At 48.1% G+C, this 18,888-nt stretch overlaps 1 protein-coding gene across 2 annotated transcripts in view; it reads right to left on the bottom strand.

Moving 5' to 3' along the window:
• The window catches only part of REEP4 (receptor accessory protein 4), a 45,166-nt gene that overhangs the window by 22,185 nt on the left and 4,093 nt on the right, over positions 1–18,888 (bottom strand). The window lies entirely within an intron of this gene.

Genomic DNA, 18,888 nt, shown 5'->3' with positions numbered 1-18,888 from the left:
ATAACTCCCTGGCTTTCTCCTCCGGGAGAAACACCTTTTTCTGGACTGTGTCCAGGATCATCCCTAGGAACAGAAGACACGTCGACGGAACCAGCTGCGATTTTGGAATATTGAGAATCCAATCGTGCTGCCGCAACACTATCTGAGATAGTGCTACACCGACCTCCAACTGTTCCCTGGATCTTACCCTTATCAGGGAATCGTCCAAGTAAGGGATAACTAAAATTCCCTTCCTTCGAAGGAACATCATCATTTCGGCCATTACCTTGGTAAAGACCCGGGGTGCCGTGGACCATCCCTACGGCAGCGTCTGAACTGATAGTGACAGTTCTGTACCATAAACCTGAGGTACCCTTGGTGAGAAGGGTAAATTTTGACATGAAGGTAAGCATCCTTGATGTCCCGAGACATCATGTAGTCCCCTTCTTCCAGGTTCGCAATCACTGCTCTGAGTGACTCAATCTTGAATTTGAACCTCTGTATGTAAGTGTTCAAAGATTTTAGATTTTAGAATCGGTCTCACCGAGCCGTCTGGCTTCGGTACCACAATAGTGTGGAATAATACCCCGTTCCCTGTTGCAGGAGGGGTACCTTGATTATCACCTGCTGGGAATACAGCTTGTGAATGGCTTCCAAAACTGCCTCCCTGTCCGAGGGAGACGTCGGTAAAGTCGACTTTTGGAAACGGCGAGGGGGAGACGTCTCGAATTCCAATTTGTACCCCTGAGATATTACCTGAAGGATCCAGGGGTCTACTTGCGAGTGAGCCCACTGCGCACTGAAATTCATTGAGAACGGGCCCCCACCGTGCCTGAGCTTGTAAAGCCCTAGCGTCATACTGAGGGCTTGGCAGAGGCTGGAAAGGGTTTCTGTTCCTGGGAACTGGCTGATCTCTGCAGCCTTTTTCCTCTCCCTCTGTCACGAGCAGAAAAGAGGAACCTTTTGTCCGCTTGCCAACAAAGGACTGCGCCTGATAATACGGCGTTTTATTTTGAGGCGCGACCTGGGGTACAAACGTGGATTTCCCAGCTGTTGCCGTGGCCACCAGGTCTAAAAGACCGACCCCAAATGTCCCCTTTCAAAGGCAATACTTCCAAATGACGTTTGGAATCCGCATCACCTGACCATTTTACTGGTAGAATTGGACAACGCACTTATACTTGATGCCAGTCGGCAATTATTCCGCTGTGCATCATGCATATATAGAAATGCATCTTTTAAATGCTCTATAGGCAATAATATACTATCCTTATCTAGGATATCAATATTTCCAGTCAGGGAATCCGACCATGCCAACCCAGCACTGCACCTCCAGGCTGAGGCGATAGCTGGTCGCAGTATAACACCAGTATGTGTGTAAATACCTTTTTTTGGATACCCTCCTGCTTTCTATCAGCAGGATCCTTAAGGGCGGCCATCTCATGAGAGGGTAGAGCCCTTGTTCTTACAAGCGTGTGAGCGCCTTATCCCCCCTAGGGGGTGTTTCCCAATGCATCCTAACCTCTGGCAGGAAAGGGTATGCAGCCAATACTTTTTAAGAAATTATTAATTGTTATCGGGGGGAAACCCACGCATCATCACACATTTTATTTCTCAGATTCAGGAAAACTACAGGTAGTTTTTCCCTCACCGAACATAATACCCCTTTTTTGGTGGTACTCGTATTATCAGAAATGTATAAAACATTTTCCATTGTCTCAATCATGTAACGTGTGGCCCTACTGGAAATCACGGTTGTCTCTTCACCGTCGACACAGGAGTCAGTATCCGTGTCGGCGTCTGTATCTGCCATCTGCCTGACGGCCTATGAGACGTCTGGACAGGCACAAGCTGAGTAGCCGGCTGTCTCATGTCAACCACTGTTTTTTTATATAGAGCTGACACTGTCACGTAATTTTCAACAGTACATCCACTCAGGTGTCGACCCCCTAGGGGGTGACATCACTGTTACAGACACTCTGCTCCGCCTCCACATCATTTTCCTCCTCATACATGTCGACACACGTACCGACACCCAGCACACACACAGGGAATGCTCTGATAGAGGACAGGACCCACTTAGCCCTTTGGGGAGACAGAGGGAGAGTTTGCCAGCACACACCAGAGCGCTATATATGTATAGGGACAACCTTACAATAAGTGTCTATCCCTTATAGCTGCTTATATCTGTTATTTTGCCAAATAAGTGCCCCCCTCTCTTTTTTACCCTGTTTCTGTAGTTGCAGGATGCAGGGGAGATTCTGGGAGCCTTCCTACCAGCGGAGCTGTGTGGGAAAAATGGCGCTGTGTGCTGAGGAGATAGGCCCCGCCCCCTTCACGGCGGGCTCTTCTCCCGCTTTTTACTGGAAAACTGGCAGGGGTTAAATACATCCATATAGCCCAGGAGCTATATGTGATGTATTTTTCGCCAACTAAGGTAAATTCATTGCTTCCCAGGACGCCCCCCCCCCCAGCGTCCTGCACCCTCAGTGACCGGAGTGTGAAGTGTGCTGAGAGCAATGGCGCACAGCTGCAGTGCTGTGCGCTACCTTATGAAGACAGGAAAGTCTTCTGCCGCCGATTTATGGACCTCTTCTTGCTTCAGCATCTGTAAGGGGGCCGGCGGCGCGGCTCCGGGACCCATCCATGGCTGGGCCTGTGATCGTCCCTCTGGAGCTAATGTCCAGTAGCCTAAGAAACCCAATCCACTCTGCACGCAGGTGAGTTCGTTTCTCTCCCCTAAGTCCCTCGATGCAGTGAGCTTGTTGCCAGCAGGTCTCACTGAAAATAAAAAACCTATTTAAACTTTTACTCTAAGCAGCTCAGGAGAGCCACCTAGATTGCACCCTTCTCGTTCGGGCACAAAATCTAACTGAGGCTTGGAGGAGGGTCATAGGGGGAGGAGCCAGTGCACACCAGCTAGTCCTAAAGCTTTTACTTTGTGCCCAGTCTCCTGCGGAGCCGCTATTCCCCATGGTCCTTTCGGAGTCCCCAGCATCCACTAGGACGTTAGAGAAAATAAGAATTTACTTACCGATAATTCTATTTCTCGGAGTCCGTAGTGGATGCTGGGGTTCCTGAAAGGACCATGGGGAATAGCGGCTCCGCAGGAGACAGGGCACAAAAAGTAAAGCTTTAGGATCAGGTGGTGTGCACTGGCTCCTCCCCCTATGACCCTCCTCCAAGCCAGTTAGGTACTGTGCCCGGACGAGCGTACACAATAAGGGAGGAATTTTGAATCCCGGGTAAGACTCATACCAGCCACACCAATCACACCGTACAACTTGTGATCTAAACCCAGTTAACAGTATGATAACAGCGGAGCCTCTGAAAAGATGGCTCACAACAATAATAACCCGATTTTTGTAACTATGTACAAGTATTGCAGATAATCCGCACTTGGGATGGGCGCCCAGCATCCACTACGGACTCCGAGAAATAGAATTATCGGTAAGTAAATTCTTATTTTCTCTATCGTCCTAGTGGATGCTGGGGTTCCTGAAAGGACCATGGGGATTATACCAAAGCTCCCAAACGGGCGGGAGAGTGCGGATGACTCTGCAGCACCGAATGAGAGAACTCCAGGTCCTCTTTTGCCAGGATATCAAATTTGTAGAATTTTACAAACGTGTTCTCCCCTGACCACGTAGCTGCTCGGCAGAGCTGTAATGCCGAGACCTCTCGGGCAGCCGCCCAAGATGAGCCCACCTTCCTTGTGGAATGGGCCTTAACCGATTTAGACTGTGGCAGGCCTGCCTCAGAATGTGCAAGTTGAATTGTGTTACAAATCCAACGAGCAATCGCCTGCTTAGAAGCAGGCGCACCCAACTTGTTGGGTGCATACAGTATAAACAGCGAGTCAGATTTTCTGACTCCAGCTGTCCTGGAACATATTTTCAGGGCCCTGACAACTCCTAGCAACTTGGAGTCCTCCAAGTCCCTAGTAGGTGCAAGGCACCACAATAAGCTGGTTCAGGTGAAACACTGACACCACCTTAGGGAGAGAACTGGGGACGAGTCCGCAGCTCTGCCCTGTCCGAATGGACAAACAGATATGGGCTTTTTTGAGAAAAAACCACCAATTTGACACTCGCCTGGTCCAGGCCAGGGCCAAGAGCATGGTCACTTTTTATGTGAGATGCTTCAAATCCACATATTTGACTGGTTTTAAACCAATGTGATTTGAGGAATCCCAGAACTACGTTGAGATCCCACAGTGCCACTGGAGGCACAAAAAAGGGGTTTGTATATGCAATACTCCCTTGACAAACTTCTGGACTTCAGGAACTGAAGCCAATTCTTTCTGGAAGAAAATTTACAGGGCCGAATTTGAACCTTAATGGACCCCAATTTGAGGCCCATAGACACTCCTGTTTGCAGGAAATGCAGGAAACGACCGAGTTGAAATTTCTTTGTGGGGCCTTCCTGGCCTCACACCACGCAACATATTTTCGCCACACGTGGTGATAATGTTGTGCGGTCACCTCCTTTCTGGCTTTGACCAGGGTAGGAATGACCTCTTCCGGAATGCCTTTTTTCCCTTAGGATCCGGCTTTCCATCGCCATGCCGACAAACGCAGCTGCGGTAAGTCTTGGAACAGACATGGTACTTGCTGAAGCAAGTCCCTTCTTAGCGGCAGAGGCCATAAGACCTCTGTAAGCATCTCTTGAAGTTCCGGGTACCAAGTCCTTCTTGGCCAATCCGGAGCCATGAGTATAGTTCTTACTCCTCTACGTCTTATAATTCTCAGCACCTTAGGTATGAGAAGCAGAGGAGGGAACACATACACCGACTGGTACACCCACGGTGTTACCAGAACGTCCACATCTATTGCCTGAGGGTCTCTTGACCTGGCGCAATACCTGTCCCGTTTTTTGTTCAGACGGGACGCCATCATGTCCACCTTTGGTATTTCCCAACGGTTTACAATCATGTGGAAAAAACTTCTCAATGAAGTTTCCACTCTCCCGGGTGGAGGTCGTGCTGAGGAAGTCTGCTTCCCAGTTTCCATTCCCGGGATGAAAAACTGCTGACAGTGTTATCACATGATTTTCCGCCCAGCGAAAAGTCCTTGCAGTTTCTGCCATTGCCCTCCTGCTTCTTGTGTCGCCCTGTCTGTTTACGTGGGCGACTGCCGTGATGTTTTTCCCACTGGATCAATACCGGCTGACCTTGAAGCAGAGGTCTTGCTAAGCTTAGAGCATTATAAATTTACCCTTAGCTCCAGTATATTTATGTGGAGAAAAGTCTCCATACTTGATCACACTCCCTGGAAATTTTTTCCTTGTGTGACTGCTCCCCAGCCTCTCAGGCTGGGCTCCGTGGTTACCAGCATCCAATCCTGAATGCCGAATCTGCTGCCCTCTAGAAGATGAGCACTCTATAACCACCACAGGAGAGACACCCTTGTCCTTGGATATTGGGTTATCCGCTGATGCATCTGAAGATGCGATCCGGACCATTTGTCCAGCAGATCCCACTGAAAAGTTCTTACGTGAAATCTGCCGAATGGAATTGCTTCGTAGGAAGCCACCATTTTTACCAGGACCCTTGTGCAATGATGCACTGTTTTTAGGAGGTTCCTGACTTGCTCGGATAACTCCCTGGCTTTCTCTTCCGGGAGAAACACCTTTTTCTGGACTGTGTCCAGAATCATCCCTAGGCACAGCAGACGTGTCGTCGGGATCAGCTGCGATTTTGGAATATTTAGAATCCACCCGTGCTGATTGTAGCAGTATCCGAGATAGTGCTACTCCGACCTCCAACTGTTCCCTGGACTATGCCCCTATCAGGAGATCGTCCAAGTAAGGGATAATGAAGACGCCTTTTCTTCGAAGAAGAATCATCAATTCGGCCATTACCTTGGTAAAGACCCCAGGGTGCCGTGGACAATCCAAACGGCAGCGTCTGAAACTGATAGTGACAGTTCTGCACCACGAACCTGAGGTACCCTTAGTGAGAAGGGCAAATTTGGGACATAGAGGTAAGCATCCCTGATGTCCCGGGACACTATATAGTCCCCTTATTCCTGGTTCGTTATCACTGCTCTGAGTGACTTCATCTTAATTTGAACCTTTGTAAGTGTTCAAAAAAATTTTTTTAGAATAAGTCTCACCTAGCCTTCTGGCTTCAGTACCACAATATAGTGTGGAATAATACCCCTTTTCTGTAGTAGGAGGGGTAATTTAATTATCACCTGCTGGGAATACAGCTTGTGAATTTTTTCCCATACTACCTCCTTGTCGGAGGGAGACTTGGTAAAGCAGACTTCAGGAGCCTGCGAAGGGGAAACGTCTCGACATTCCCATCTGTACCCCCGGGATACTACTTGTAGGATCCAGGGGTCCTGTACGGTCTCAGCGCCATGCTGAGAACTTGTCAGACGCGGTGGAACGCTTCTGTTCCTGGGAATGGGCTGCCTGCTGCAGTCTTCTTCCCTTTCCTCTATCCCTGGGCAGATATGATCTTATAGGGACGAGAGGACTGAGGCTGAAAAGACGGTGTCTTTTTCTGCAGAGATGTGACTTAGGGTAAAAAACGGTGGATTTTCCAGCAGTTGCCGTGACCACCAGGTCCGATGGACCGACCCCAAACAAGTCCTCTTCCTGTATACGGCCATACTGTGCCGTTTGGAATCTGCATCACCTGACCACTGTCGTGTCCATAACATCTTCTGGCAGTTATGGACATCGCGTTTATTCATGATGCCAGAGTGCAAATATCCCTCTGTGCATCTCGCATATATAGAAATGCTCTATAGTCAATAAAATACTGTCCCTGTCAAGGGTATCAATATTTTTAGTCAGGGAATCCGACCAAGCCACCCTAGCTCTGCACATCCAGGCTGAGGCGATCGCTGGCCGCAGTATAACACCAGTATGTGTGTATATACTTTTTATTATATTTTCCAGCCTTGTCAGCTGGTCCTTGAGGACGGCCCTATCTATAGACGGTACCGCTACTTGTTTTGATAAGCGTGTGAGCGCCTTATCCACCTTAAAGGGTGTTTCCCAACGCGCCCTAACTTCTGGCGGGAAAGGGTATACCGCCCATAATTTTCTATCGGGGGGAACCCACGCATCATCACACACTTTATTTAATTTATCTGATTCAGGAAAAACTATGGTAGTTTTTTCACATCCCACATAATACCCTCTTTTGTGGTACTTGTAGTATCAGAAATACGTAACACCTCCTTCATTGCCTTTAACGTGTGGCCCTAATAAGGAATACGTTTGTTTATTCACCGTCGACACTGGATTCAGTGTCCCTGTCTGTGTCTGTGTCGACCGACTAAAGTAAACGGGCGTTTTAAAAACCCTTGACGGTGTTTTTGAGACGTCTGGACCGTACTAATTGTTTGTCGGCCGTCTCATGTCGTCAACCGACCTTGCAGCGTGTTGACATTATCACGTAATTTCCTAAATAAGCCATCCATTCCGGTGTCGACTCCCTAGAGAGTGACATCACCATTACAGGCAATTGCTCCGCCTCCTCACCAACATCGTCCTCCTACCTGTCGACACACACGTACCGACACACAGCACACACACAGGGAATGCTCTGATAGAGGACAGGACCCACTAGCCCTTTGGAGAGACAGAGGGAGAGTTTGCCAGCACACACCAAAAACGCTATAATTATATAGGGACAACCTTATATAAGTGTTTTCCCTTATAGCATCTTAATATATATATAAGCATATCGCCAAATTAGTGCCCCCCCTCTCTGTTTTAACCCTGTTTCTGTAGTGCAGTGCAGGGGAGAGCCTGGGAGCCTTCCCTCCAGCCTTTCTGTGAGGGAAAATGGCGCTGTGTGCTGAGGAGATAGGCCCCGCCCCTTTTTCGGCGGCCTCGTCTCCCGCTCTTAACGGATTCTGGCAGGGGTTAAATATCTCCATATAGCCTCCGGAGGCTATATGTGAGGTATTTTTAGCCAAAATAGGTATTCATTTGCCTCCCAGGGCGCCCCCCTCCCAGCGCCCTGCACCCTCAGTGACTGCCGTGTGAAGTGTGCTGAGAGGAAAATGGCACACAGCTGCAGTGCTGTGCGCTACCTTTAGAAGACTGAGGAGTCTTCTGCCGCCGATTCTGGACCTCTTCTTACTTCAGCATCTGCAAGGGGGCCGGCGGCAAGGCTCCGGTGACCATCCAGGCTGTACCTGTGATCGTCCCTCTGGAGCTGATGTCCAGTAGCCAAGAAGCCAATCCATCCTGCACGCAGGTGAGTTCACTTCTTCTCCCCTAAGTCCCTCGTTGCAGTGATCCTGTTGCCAGCAGGACTCACTGTAAAATAAAAAACCTAAGCTAAACTTTCCTAAGCAGCTCTTTAGGAGAGCCACCTAGATTGCACCCTTCTCGGCCGGGCACAAAAATCTAACTGGCTTGGAGGAGGGTCATAGGGGGAGGAGCCAGTGCACACCACCTGATCCTAAAGCTTTACTTTTTGTGCCCTGTCTCCTGCGGAGCCGCTATTCCCCATGGTCCTTTCAGGAACCCCAGCATCCACTAGGACGATAGAGAAATAAGATTTTAAACCTACCGGTAAATCTTTTTCTCGTAGTCCGTAGAGGATGCTGGGACTCCGTAAGGACCATGGGAATAGACGGGCTCCGCAGGAGACATGGGCACTTTAAGAAAGACTTTGACTCTGGGTGTGCACTGGCTCCTCCCTCTATGCCCCTACTCCAGACCTCAGTTAGAGAAACTGTGCCCAGAGGAGACAAGGAAAGGATTTTTGTAATCCAAGGGCAAGATTCATACCAGCCACACCGTATAACTTGTGATATACTATCTAGTTAACAGTATGAAGAACAACATATCATCGGCCCAAAACCGATGAAACTATAACATAACCCTTATGTAAGCAATAACTATATACAAGTCTTGCAGAAGTAGTCCGCACTTGGGACGGGCGCCCAGCATCCTCTACGGACTACGAGAAAAAGATTTACCGGTAGGTTTAAAATCTTATTTTCTCTAACGTCCTAGAGGATGCTGGGACTCCGTAAGGACCATGGGATTATACCAAAGCTCCCAAACGGACGGGAGAGTGCGGATGACTCTGCAGCACCGATTGAGCAAACAGGAGGTCCTCCTCAGCCAGGGTATCAAACTTATAAAACTTTGCAAAGGTGTTTGACCCCGACCAAGTAGCAGCTCGACACAGCTGTAGTGCCGAGACCCCTCGGGCAGCCGCCCAAGACGAGCCCACCTTCCTAGTGGAATGGGCCTTAACCGATTTTGTCAACGGAAATCCTGCCGTAGAATGCGCCTGCTGGATCGTGTTACAGATCCAGCGAGCAATAGTCTACTTTGAAGCAGGGCCGCCAACCTTGTTGGCTGCATATAGGACAAACAGTGCTTCTGTTTTTCTTTCACTTGAACCAACCTATCGTGGTGCCTGCGGCTACTAGGGACTTGGAGGACTCCAAGTTACTGGACGTAGTCAGGGCCTTGAAAATTTATGTTTCCAGGACGGCTGGAGTCAGGAAGACTGACTCGCAATTTATCCTGTATGCACCAAACAAGATGGGTGCTCCTGCTTCAAAGCAGACTATTGCTCGCTGGATTTGTAGCACAATTCAGCTTGCGCATTCGGTGGCTGGCCTGCCGCAGCCTAAATCTGTAAAAGCCCATTCCACGAGGAAAGTGGGCTCTTCTTGGGCGGCTGCCCGAGGGGTCTCGGCTTTACAACTTTGCCGAGCTGCTACTTGGTCAGGGGCAAACACGTTTGCAAAATTCTACAAATTTGATACCCTGGCTGAGGAGGACCTTGAGTTCTCTCATTCAGTGCTGCAGAGTCATCCGCACTCTCCCGCCCGTTTGGGAGCTTTGGTATAATCCCCATGGTCCTTACAGAGTCCCCAGCATCCACTAGGACGTCAGAGAAAATAAGATTTTACTCACCGGTAAATCTATTTCTCGTAGTCCGTCGTGGATGCTGGGCGCCCGTCCCAAGTGCGGACTGTCTGCAATACTTGTATATAGTTATTGTTAACTACAAGGGTTATTGTGGAGCCATCCTTTGAGAGGCTCTGTTGTGTTCATACTGTTAACTGGGTATATTATCACAAGTTATACGGTGTGATTGGTGTGGCTGGTATGAGTCTTACCCGGGATTCAAAATCCTTCCTTATTGTATCAGCTCTTCCGGGCACAGTATCCTTACTGAAGTCTGGAGGAGGGTCATAGTGGGAGGAGCCAGTGCACACCAGGTAGTCCTAAATCTTTCTTGGCTGTGCCCAGTCTCCTGCGGAGCCGCTATTCCCCATGGTCCTTACGGAGTCCCCAGCATCCACTACGGACTACGAGAAATAGATTTACCGGTGAGTAAAATCTTATTATTTCAACTCCACTGTTTTAAGTGGTTCAAACCAATGTGACTTAAGGAAACTTAACACCACGTTAAGGTCCCAAGGCGCCACCGGAGGTACAAAAGGAGGCTGAATATGCAGTACTCCCTTCACAAAAGTCTGTACTTCAGGTAAAGAGGCCAATTCCTTTTGAAAGAAAATGGATAAGGCCGAAATCTGAACTTTAATGGAGCCTAATTTTAGGCCCAAATTCACTCCAGTTTGTAGGAAGTGAAGAAAACGGCCTAGATGGAATTCTTCCGTAGGAGCATTCCTGGCCTCACACCAAGAAACATATTTTCGCCATATTCGGTGATAATGTTTAGACGTCACTTCCTTCCTAGCCTTTATTAGCGTAGGAATTACCTCATCCGGAATACCTTTTTCCGCTAGGATCCTGCGTTCAACCGCCATGCAGTCAAACGCAGCCGCGGTAAGTCTTGGAACAGACAGGGCCCCTGTTGCAGCAGGTCCTGTCGTAGAGGAAGAGGCCACGGATCTTCTGTGAGCATTTCTTGCAGATCCGGATACCAGGTCCTTCGTGGCCAATCTGGAACAATGAGTATTGTTCTCACTCCTCTTTTTCTTATTATCCTCAACACCTTGGGTATGAGAGGAAGAGGAGGAAACACATATACAGACTGGAACACCCACGGTGTCACTAGGGCGTTTACAGCTACCGCCTGAGGGTCTCTTGCCCTGGCGCAATACCTTTGTAGCTTTTTGTTGAGACGGGATGCCATCATGTCTATTTGGGGTAGTCCCCACCGACTTGCAATCTGCGCGAAGACTTCCTAATGAAGTCCCCACTCTCCCGGATGCAGATCGTGTCTGCTGAGGAAGTCTGCTTCCCAGTTGTCCACTCCCGGAATGAACACTGCTGACAGAGCGCTTACATGATTCTCCGCCCAGCGAAGAATTCTGGTGGCTTCCGCCATTGCCACGCTGCTCCTTGTGCCGCCTTGGCGGTTTACATGAGCTACTGCGGTGATGTTGTCTGACTGGAACAGAACTGGTCGATTGCGAAGTAAGATCTCCGCTTGACATAGGGCGTTGTATATGGCCCTTAGTTCCAGGATGTTGATGTGAAGACAAGTCTCTTGACTTGACCAAAGTCCTTGGAAATTTCTTCCCTGTGTGACTGCTCCCCAACCTCGGAGGCTCGCGTCCGTGGTCACCAGGATCCAGTCTTGAATGCCGAACCTGCGGCCCTCTAGAAGGTGAGCACTGTTTAGCCACCACAGGAGAGATACTCTGGCCCTGGGGGACAGGGTGATCCGCTGATGCAATTGCGACCCGGACCATTTGTCCAATAGGTCCCACTGGAATGTCCTTGCATGGAATCTGCCTTATGTAATGGCTTCGTAGGTTGCCACCATCTTTCCCAGAACTTGAGTGCAATGATGTACTGACACTTGTTTTGGTTTCAACAGGTTCATGACTAGAGTCATGAGTTCCTGCGCTTTTTCCGTCGGAAGAAAAACCCTTTTCTGGTCTGTGTCCAGAATCATGCCCAAGAAGGGCAGACTAGTTGTAGGATTCAGCCGCGACTTTGGAATATTGAGAATCCAGCCGTGTCGCTGTAACACATTCAGTGAAAGTGATACGCTGTTCAGCAACTTCTCCAGTGATCTCGCTTTTATGAGGAGATCGTCCAAGTACGGGATAATTGTGACACCCTGCTTGCGCAGGAGCGCCATCATTTCCGCCATTACCTTGGTGAAAATTCTCGGGGCCGTGGAAAGCCCAAACGGCAACGTCTGACATTGGTAATGACAATCCTGTACCGCAAATCTCAGGTACGCCTGATGAGGAGGATATATGGGGAAATGCAGGTATGCATCCTTTATGTCCAGAGATACCAAAAAATCTCCCCCTTCTAGGCTGGCGATGACCGCCCTGAGCGATTCCATTTTGAACTTGAACCGTTTTAAGTAAAGGTTCAGGGATTTTAAATTTTAAATGGGTCTGACCGAACCGTCGGGTTTCGGAACCACAAACAGAGTTGACTAGTACCCCTGCCCTCTTTGAAGCAGGGGAACCTCTACCACTTGTTGAAGACACAATTTGTGAATCGCATGTAACACTATCTCCCTTTCCAGGGGTTGTTTCGGTAGGGCAGATTTGAAAAACCGGCGAGGTGGCACGTCTTCGAATTCCAGCTTGTAACCCTGGGAAACTATTTCTATTGCCCATGGATCCACCTGTTAGTGGACCCAGACGTGGCTCAACAGTCGAAGACGTGCCCCCACAGGAGCTGACTCCCTCAGGGGAGCCCCAGCGTCATGCGGTGGATTTTGCAGAGGCCGGGGAGGTCTTCTGCTCCTGGGAACTAGCTGTGTTATGCAGCTTTTTCCCTCTGCCCTTACCTCTGGCAAGAAAGGACGATCCACGTGCTCTCTTGCTTTTATTGGAACGAAAGGACTGCATTTGATAATGAGGCGCTTTCTTAGATTGTGAGGGAATATATGGCAAAAAATTTGATTTACCTGCCGTAGCCGTGGAGACGAGGTCAGAGAGTCCCTCTCCAAACAATTCCTCACCCTTGTAAGGCAACAACTCCATTTGTCTCTTGGAGTCGGCATCACCAGTCCACTGTCGGGTCCATAAGCCACGCCTAGCAGAAATAGACATAGCGTTTATCCTGGAACCCAGTAAACTAATGTCTCTTTGAGCATCCCTCATATACAAGACTGCATCTTTTATATGCCCTAGGGTCAATAAAATGGTATCCTTATCAAGACTCTCAATATCCGTTGATAAGGAATCTGTCCATGCTGCTACAGCACTACAAACCCAGGCCGACGCAATAGCCGGTCTGAGTAATGTACCAGAATGTGTGTAAATGGACTTCAGGGTAACCTCCTGCTTGCGGTCAGCAGGATCCTTGAGGGTAGCCGTATCTTGGGATGGAAGCGATATCTTTTTTTTTATAAGCGCGTCAAGGCCTTGTCCACCCTAGGGGAGGATTCCCACCGTATCCTGTCCTGCGACGGGAAAGGATACGCTGTTAGGATCCTTTTGGGAATCTGCAGTTTTTTGTCTGGAGTTTCCCACGCTTTTTCACATACTTCGTTCAGCTCATGTGAGGAGGGAAAGGAGACCTCTGGTTTCTTTCCTTTATACATGTGTACCCTCGTGTCAGGGACAGGGGGTTCCTCAGTGATATGCAACACATCTTTTATTGCGATAATCATATATCGAATACCTTTAGCCACCTTTGGCTGTAATTTTGTATCATCGTAATCGACACTGGAGTCTGAATCCGTGTCGGTATCTGTGTCAACTATTTGGGATAGTGGGCGCTTCTGAGACCCCGAAGGTCCCGACGACATAGGGACAGGCATGGGTTGACTCCCTGACTGTGCCCCAGCTTCGGCTTTGTCTAGCCTTTTGTGCAATAAATTAACATTTGCACTTAAAACATTCCACATATCCATCCAGTCCGGCATCGGCACCGCCGACGGAGACCTAACATTCATAAACTCCCCCTCCTCCTTAGGTGAGCCCTCAGCCTCAGACATGTTGACACACACGTACCAACATACCACACATACACAGGGAAGCTCTTTTCTGAAGACAGGTTCCCCACCAGGCCCTTTGGAGAGACAGAGAGAGAGTATGCCAGCACACACCCCAGCGCTATATGACCCAGGAATAACACAGTAAATTAATGTTTACCCAGCAGCGCTGTTTTATGTATCTGCGCCAATTATGTGCCCCCCCTCTACTTTAAAACCCTCTATCACCGTGTGTCAAGGAGGGGAGAGTCCGGGGAGCTTCCTCTCAGCGGTGCTGTGGAGAAAAAATGTCACTGGTGAGTGCTAAGGGAGAAGCCCCGCCCCCTCGGCGGCGGGCTTCTGTCCCGCTCAATTTTTTCAATACATGGCGGGGGCTCTTTTTATACATGTACAGTGCCCAGCTGTACATGTATATATACACACACATCTGTGCCATAAGAGGTTTATATTGCTGCCCAGGCCCCCCCCCCCCCCCCATGCGTCCTGCACCCTTACAGTGACCGGAGTGTGTGAGGTGAAGGGGAACAATGGCGCACAGCTGCAGTGCTATGCGTTACCTCAGTGAAGATCCAAGTGTCTTCTGCAGCCTCAGATGGGTCTTTTCCTCACATACTCACCCAGCTTCTTTCTTCAGACTCTGCGAGGAGGACGGCGGCGCGGCTCTGGGACGGACGGCGAGGGTGAGACCTGCGTACCGATCCCTCTGGAGCTAATGGTGTCCAGTAGCCCAAGAAACAGAGCCCTAAACTCAGAGAAGTGGGTCTGTTTCTCTCTCCTCAGTCCCTCGATGCAGGGAGTCTGAAATGCACCCAGTCTCCACTGGGCATAGTATCAAACTGAGGTCTGGAGGAGGGGCATAGAGGGAGGAACCAGTGCACACCCAGAGTCAAAGTCTTTCTTAAAGTGCCCATGTCTCCTGCGGAGCCAGTCTATCCCCATGGTCCTTATGGAGTCCCAGCATCCTCTAGGACGTTAGAGAAATAAAGCAGCCAGTATTCACCCTGCACAGAAACCATATAACCCACCCAAATCTAACTCTCTCTGCACATGTTACATCTGCCCCACCTGCAGTGCACATGGTTTTGCCCAACTGCTAACAAATTTGCTGCTGCGATCAACTCTGAATTACCCCCAATATTACATCAGTACAAGGCGACCACATTAGACCATAGAGGGAGAGGGAGACACAGCAAGCACATGATCAGATACAAGGTCTTCAGTTCTTATATTTGCTGATGCAGTGCACTTACCTATAGCCTCTGCTTCTACTGTTAGGGTAAAGGGCCCCATACACTACAGCCACATGTCTGACCCTCATGTAGCATAAGACTTCCCTTGATCCGCCCGGCAGCCTCGCATAGGATATATCGTATGCGGTCCTTTTACATATGATTTATCTTATGCGATCCCAGCCATGCCTGCGTGATCAGAGATATCACGAGTGCAGCACTATCGACCTAGGGGCTCCGATACGATGCTCACGGGACCACGCATCGGATCGGATGTAAAACACATCCGGTTTGCCGCTATTCATCAGATTTATCGTCCCGAAAGGTCAAAACCGGATTAAAATCGGGCATTATCGTTGTAGTGTATGGGGACCTTTACATATTTGTTTAATTAGAGTATCTGGTGTCTGTAATGATTTGGTTAATGCTGTAATTGTATGGAAAACAGCACACACAATAAATATAGGTAGTGCCTACAAGATACAGTCCAAAGTTAAACTGTTAATAAAAAGTTCACAATAAAAGAACATTTAATACACCAAAATCATTATTTTCTTATATGCTTAGGGATGAATTCACACAAGGTCAAATTGCATTTGGAATTTATTGCACATGAATCACATTACTCATGTATATTGTGCCGAGTGAGGAGAAAAATATCACAGCGGATATATACTGCAAACAAGAAACCCCGTATTGTAGACAAAAATGTTATCAATACTTGCAAAACATGCCAAAATACATGGTTACTAATGTTATATAGAAATATCTCCAACAACAAGCATTTAAGCATACCACGCCCATTTGTGAAACTTGACATGCCCTTTGGGCAGAGTATGACACGCCCCTAGGCGGCACGACATGCTTCACACGTCACATCCTACTGTAATCTCCCTCATTCTGGTTTTCAAATGTAGACAGACTGGTACTGATCAAGTACCTACAGTACACTGGTCTGTGTCTAAAAGTAGTACAGGGGTTAGGGCCAACTTGCAGCTCCCGGGTCTTGGCTGGGGTTCACTACGGCTGGCCGGCGGTCGGGCTCCCGGCGACCAGCATACCGGCGCTGGGAGGCCGACCGCCGGCTTACAGACAGTGTGGCGAGCGCAAATGAGCCCCTTGCGGGCTCGCTACGTGCGCCACACTATTTTATTCTCCCTCTATGGGGGTCGTGGACCCCCACGAGGGAAAATAAGTGTCGGTATGCCGGCTGTCGGGCTCCCGGCGCCGGCATACAGAAGACCACCCCTTGGCTGAGCTGCCCACCCTGTCTGTGCCATCCAGAAGGACTAAGGGAATGTAAGGTCTATTGGCTGCAGCCTTTTATCTTGTGTTAGCAGGACTCTAGCTGCTATGTGTAGAATTCACCACCCATGTTCTACATTTATGACAGCTCATTGTATTCCTTTATACCTTTCACGCCATGCAACAATATGACTCACTAGAAACCGGAAAAACCTCCCCTGTGTCACTTTGCATATCTATCAGTAGCTTGAATACAGTGGGCAATGACAGAACTTTGGTTAGAGGAGCTGGGCATAAATCTCAGAAAAATAGGATTGTATTATTTACTCTCAGGATTAATTCCTTATTTTAGTGGGGGTCTTGCTGTGAGAGTAGTGTTCGCCTCCTACACATAGTGGAGTCAGTCCTTTGTGGGCTTCATCAATATCCATGAAAATGCCTTCTATTAACCCCACTAGGGGCTAAATGCAACACTGAGGTGTGAGGCATTAGGTGCCTCATGACCACTAAGAACACTAGTCCCTGAATATTTAGGATAGTCTGCAATTTGACAAACCAGATGTAAATGCATGTGAAGAATACCCCTTTATTATTAACCCCTGCATTTCCAGCCTCATATTATTATTAGGTGAAGCTGCATGCCTACTCTCCCTGCTGTATAGAGACACCTGAAACTACACGGAAATTAAATACGATTACATCTGCTAGGAAATCTGAGGGGGCGCAGTGTGCAATAGTGTAAAGGTGGCCATACACTACCGCCACACATCTTAAATTGATGTCGCATGTAATTTTCCCGGCAGTCCTGTACTTACGATTTTGTATTTTCACATACGATTTACTCACGATATATCGCATGCGCTCTATCAAGTGGCGACATAGATTATAGAAGATATCTACAGCACACACATTAATCACGATTTGTCTTAAGATTCCTTACAAAATGTAAAATGCCAGTCAAGTGACTCAACGTCAGATGTATCATGCAATAAATCGGAGGTACTAGAAACACTCACGATGTGGAACGCATGTGATTACGATAAATCCGTATTGCAGCACTGACCATCTATGGATACGACTTATGATATACAGGACTGCGCATCGGATCGGAATCATAAGTAAATTGCATTCAAATTGACACTTTTCACAAGATTTATCGGTCTGATGTGTCAAAATCGTATAAAAAAAGGCCCAAATCGCACTAGTGCAGGCCTGGCCAACCTGTGGCTCTCCAGCTGTTGTTGAACTACACGTCCCAGCATGCCCGGCCACAGTTTTAGCATTCCCTAATAACAAAACTGTGGCAGGGCATGCTGGGATTTGTGGTTTCCCAGCAGCTGGGGAGCCACAGGTTGGCCAGGCCTGCACTAGTGTATGGCCACCTTAACGGTCACATTACAAATCCACTCTCCACCCCCCTAATAGGATTTAAATAATATTGATGTACAAAATTAAATCTGGTTTTTGCTCTGCCTGCAATAATAGGTATGGCTGCTCAGTCCTTAGCAAGTTACATCCGCGTCCATCAGTGAGCACCAACTTGCAAACACCACCATCATTTTCTACAAGACAACGGTCTACCGTCTCTGGAGGAGAATAAGCAGCTGAGAAAGGGTGGAAAGGTTGGTCTGCGGGAGAGTTTGGTACTGAAATCTCATTATGATGTCTCTTCATACGTGTTTTTTTCTTACATAAAAAAAAAAAAAAAAAAAAAGATAATAAAACATAACACGTCAATGAACCCCACATGAGGAGAGGAGATAGTAACGGTTGTGAAAAGTCCTTGTGAATCCAAATAGGATTGTCCCTAACGTACCAATAATTTGATCCCCCTTGCTTTTCTGTGAGTGCATTCTTATATATAGATTTTAGATAATAATAGGATTTTAATACCTACCAGTAAATCATTTTCTCTTAGTCCGTAGAGGATGCTGGGGACTCCGTAAAGACTATGGGGTATAGACGGATCCGCAGGAGCTTGGGCACACTATAAAGACTTAAACTGGGTGTGAACTGGCTCCTCCCTCTATGCCCCTCCTCCAGACCTCAGTTAGAAACTGTGCCCAGGAGAGATGGACATTTCGAGGAAAGAATTTATAAACACGGTGAGTGTCATACCAGCTCACACCACGAACATACCGCAGAACGTGGCATTCAATAGAAAACCAGCCTACGGCATGAAAAAGACACAGCCACATGCTGAGAGAATATGTAACACAAGCTTTATCTCTGTCCACATTATCTGTCTCAAAGCTTTGATAAAGCTTCCCCTAGGATTATATTAGTAGCTTATCTATACCTGTACTAACTTGTTCATTCTTACAAACACTTGTATAGCTAATTACTTTTAAAGCAGAAACCCTGCGTGTTTTTTTTTCTTTAACTAGCAAGTACCTTTGAGCGTACATCAGAGTAATGTTTCTTATCTGTCCTCCCACAAATCATTAACAACACCCTTTTCAATACCTCTCTGCGGGGCAACCAAACATGGCTGGCACATACTCACAGCATGTCATGTGATGGCAGAACAGAGATGACACAATACACATACTTGTATTT

Source organism: Pseudophryne corroboree, chromosome 6, assembly GCF_028390025.1.
Source record: "Pseudophryne corroboree isolate aPseCor3 chromosome 6, aPseCor3.hap2, whole genome shotgun sequence".
Lineage (NCBI taxonomy): Eukaryota > Metazoa > Chordata > Amphibia > Anura > Myobatrachidae > Pseudophryne > Pseudophryne corroboree.
Note: the sequence above shows the minus strand (reverse complement) of the source record. Positions and strands in the feature narration are given on the sequence as shown.